The sequence below is a fragment of the Echinops telfairi genome, unplaced genomic scaffold (genome assembly GCF_000313985.2).
Source record: "Echinops telfairi isolate 266 unplaced genomic scaffold, ASM31398v2 ScPeMD7_7412;HRSCAF=8450, whole genome shotgun sequence".
Lineage (NCBI taxonomy): Eukaryota > Metazoa > Chordata > Mammalia > Afrosoricida > Tenrecidae > Echinops > Echinops telfairi.
In genome coordinates, this window is record NW_022111312.1 from 208,599 (window position 1) to 213,250 (window position 4,652).

Here is a 4,652-nt window from a genome sequence, read left to right on the forward strand (position 1 = left end):
CTTAAAAAATGACTTTAAAAAAAGGGGAAAAAAGAAAAAAAAATTAAAAAAAAAAGAAATGTACTTAATGTTCTTTAGGTTTATCCTGAACGTAAATATGAGAAATTGATGATGCGTCCACAGCTGGTCTTTGACCTGCTTTAGCTGCTGTCGTTGAGCTTTTCCTTCATCTGTTCCCTCAGATGTAGCTGTTTTGACTCCTGCATAGTCCATCTGGGGAAGTCCATGTGTATAGCACACTTGTATTACTGAAAAGCGTTGTTTGCAGGAAAACAAAAACCCACAGAGGCAGAAGAGTAAAACATTGCCAATCATCCTTCTGTGGGATAAGGCAATTGCACTTGTAATGTTGTGTTGGGCAGGAGGGCAGGCAACAAATTCAGCTGCTGACAGCCAGCATTCTTGATAGAAGCTCGGAGAGCAGGAAAGGCCAGGGAGTCCAGGGTGGCAGCCTAGAGAGGACTCCAAGAGGGGCTTAGAGGATCCATGGGAACACACCTCCCCTCCACGGATGTTTGCTGAGAGAGAATTCAAAATGGAGGCAGAGACAGTGAACCAGCCTCCATGCTACCCTTCTGCTGTGCTCCATCAAGACAGGACCACTGCTTTTCTTCAACAAGCCGGTGACTCAGACAACAAGCCTGTGACTCCTTGCCTCAGATGCTTCCTCTTCTCAGGCCTCGCAATCCCATCTCAACCCTGGCTCCCTTGAGTACATGCCAGGTTGACAACTGCTAACTGACCTCATGAGGGCGGAAGGGAGCAGCCTAAGGCTGAGGGGCAAAAGATCCCAAAACGTCAGGACCCCTAAGAAGATTTCTGCACCCACCAACATAACAAAAGATTTTAGGAGGAGGCCAAAGTCAAAAGAGCTTCAAGAAGGGTTGGCCGGATGGGGCTCCTCCCCAGCCAATAGGAGGTGTGAATATGCCCTAGAGAGATCAATAGAGGCCCAGGGCATCAAGTCCCCCCCCAGCTCCCAACAAGAAGGGACATACTAGCCTGGAGATGAGAAGGGAAATGGTCTTCCAGAGGACCCCTTCAGAAAGAAAATAAGTAGTTTTCTTCAAGGAATTTGCTCAAATCAAAGACATCGGGCAACATGACCTGATACAGAAAGGAAAGCCTGCTTCAGTCTCTGCCCAGAGCCCTGGCCCTGTCAAAAGCACAGGAGGTCTTGAGGTGAAGACCAGTCTATAGGTCAGTGTTTAACAGAGAAAATTAAATGTCAATAGGGGCTTTATGCTTCAAAGTTAAACGAAAAGAAAAAAAGTCAGAAATATCAGCATCCAGTTGGGGGCCATTCATCCAACTGCAGGTTACCCTGTGACCTTGAGCACAGGAGTCAAAGGTGGTACTCTGCCTGCTGTCACAGTGTCGCCCCTGAGGACCAGAGTGCGAACAAAAACAAATGGACCCACGAGGAAGGCAGAAACCCTTGCACTTCATGGGGATTCAATGCCATTAATCGGGCACCGTTGGGCCCAGTCAGTCATTGCCAGAATGGGTCAAGGATGTGGGGTCCCTCAGGCTGCCCTCACCACTCAATATTTTTATGATCCAACAGCTGCGTGTTCATGGCACCCAGGCCTTGTTTCTCAAGTCCTTTCCTGTTGTCATGGCAGCACATTCCCTACATGCTAACCATCTTCTCCCAGCCAATAATTTCCTGTTCCTCAATACATGTACTTTGACCCCTAAAACGGCTTTGGCTTGCGGCTGTGCTATGCTGGGGTGAGGGGAGGGCCCAGTGTCTGTCCTTCCTGGATGGCTGGATGGCTTCTAGAAGGGACCAGAAAGCAGTGTGATTGACAGTGACATCACTCACCCATCTTCACCCCAGGTGCCTTACTTGGCATCTGTGTTTTCATAAGAATTTGGTCATAAAAAAAGTCCCATGAAGGAAAACACTCAGGCCTTATCAAGATGGAAACAAAACACCAATGAAGACCCCACCCGAGGACACCCCACCCCATCCCTTGAACATTAGACAGACGCAGAGGGGTGTGTTTGCAGAGGTGTAAGAGGGCCTAGATTTCCCCACCTCGTTCCAAATGTCACAGAATGGGTCAAGAATATTTAGGGGCTACTCTGGGAGTCCCTTCTCTCCTGGATGAAGGCTGAGAAGATCGACCTTTTAACTCCCCCCACCCCAACCTCAGCTAACCCATAAAGAAACATATAGGGACACCCTTCCTCTATCTCAGCCTCGCTTACCCTCTATAGCAGGATCAAGGAGAAGGCACTTCTAGTCTGTTGACGGTTGACTGAGGGCTGTGATATGCGCCTGCCCAGATGAAAAGTGTATCTTCTTAGGGGCCCTGGCCTCAAATTAACTACTTTCCTCTCTCAACCCAAAGATAAATCAGACCACCCCTAGTGGCTGGCACTGAATGAGGGTGTGTGTAGTCACTTAATTTGGGCCGTGTGACTCTGAGTTCAGTGGAAGAGAAAAGCATTCTCTTTCCCCCAATTCTTGAAACAGGAAAGAGAATGGCAATGTGTAAGCTACAGATACAATCATGGAATCTATTCAAATCTCTAGGTAACATGAGGGTAATTTCCTAACACTTTTGTGGGAAGTGGATTCAAGCTAGGACTCCTGGATCAGCTCTTGACACCTCCATTCAAAGGAGATGGCCCAGGTTCAGGAGTTGGCTCTGTTCTCCCTCTGCTTCTGGCTCTGTCCCCTTCCCTGCAAGAAAGCTGCCTTCACACCTAAAACCTGAAGGGTGAAGAACAGTTTGGCCAGAGGAAGTTTGCACAAGCTTTGTGCTGAGAGATCACATACGGCTCACAGACACCTTCCACAGAGACCTCCAAACAGAGCTCCTTCCATGACCCCAGACATCTCCTTCTGAGACTTCACATATGTACACCTCATTCAGAGGCCTGACACAGAATAGTCCACACAGAAGTCAAAAGAGAAACCTCGGATCTCTCCAACCAAAACATCCCTCCTCTGAGACCCTGGTGAAAGACTTGCTACAAAGATGATCTGCAGGCACCCACACTGAGGAGCCCAAGTAGACACCCAACGGCAGGCTCATCCCAGTAGCTCTCAAACGACTTAGCACACGGGCACTGCAGGATGGATCGCAGCCAGTGCACGTCCCAGAAAATGATTGGGAATTTAGGTCGCTTCTCTTCATTACTCCTGAACAAAAGAACGGGAGTCCACATAGGAACACGCACACACCTTCCCTCCACAGGTTTTCCTTAGCTTGTGTTCTGACCCAACATTAGGAAATCACAATCTTTTCAAATAAGTAAACGCCCCATTTGTCTAATCTTTGTTCTCCTTTGGTCGAATGGCTTCACGGTCACATGTTTGTCTTTGGCTGGGCCCCGCTGACTGCACTCACAGGGACGGACTTCTTGTCTTTGGATGTCTGATGAAGCAATGCTGCATCACGTGGACTCCAGGAATGACGCGAACCCGCAAAGATGCATCTGGCTCGTGCTCAACCCTGGGAAGCTGGGAAGCTGGGGCGTGATTTTGCACAGAGCTTGTGGGGTTTGTTTTTATTTTATTGAAACAAACGATGTCATCAAAGGCCTGAATTTTTTCCGCATATGAGAACAAATTCTAGCAATAGCCATATCGCATCCTCTTGCAAATCTGTTTGTACTGCTTAACCATAATATTAAAGGATGAAATATTTTAGTTTTTTAAAATATCCCTGATATCAATGACTGTGATGACGTGTGTTGTTCCAGGCATCAGAGATCATAGGACGATTGAAAGTCTTTCATACTAATCATAATGATTCAAAATTGCCAATACCAGTTCATTTCAGGTCACTAATGGCAAGTCTATCAATCTTTATATATTGTATTTAATTCATGATGACTTTTCATCTTCTTAGGTTCATACGTCACACGGTATATTTCCATTAGTAATGGGTCACCTGCAGTTTTTTATTCTCATTTTGAATTGTGTCACTTAAGCAAATGAAGTTCCTGAAAGTCCTCAGGCCTTCTTCCTAATACGGTAGGGGACTGATACCTGTTGAAATCAACTTGATGGAAGGTGAATGTGAGGAGACCATCACGTTTTGAGTGCATTCTAACATGAGGAGTTCTTCTGGCAGGATATCAGACAATGTTCCACTGTCATTCCGAAGGTTTTCAGTAGATACTTTTGCAGAAGTAGATTGCTCCTTTCTTCTTCCCAGGCATTAGAATATTGGTGGTATAGCTTCAAACAGAGCAGCACACAAGCTCCCTCCGTACGCCAAACTCCCAGATGAGTGGTGGTATCTTCTATGAGTTGACTGTGAACATCAAAGTAAAATAGTGTATCTTTTTCCTAATGCTTAATTTAATAGCTAGTCCCTTAGACACTTCATAATGCATTACAATTCAAAGTGGAAACAAATGAAAACCTCTCCTATGACTCCTTCGATTTCTCCAACCTTCAGAATTTCCAGGGAAGGTTCAGTCCACTGTGAGGACAGAAAGAGGCCTGAGGTCATGAGATATGACTGTCATCCAGCAACTAGATTCTCCTCTGAAACTCTGAGCATAGCAGCTGGGGGTTGGGGAGTGGTCAGCTCACTAAGAGAATAAGGTCCATTGGTCTTGAAAAGACAGGACTCCTTGTCTACATTAGATGCTGAAGTTATCATGGGACCGAAACATCCAGATAA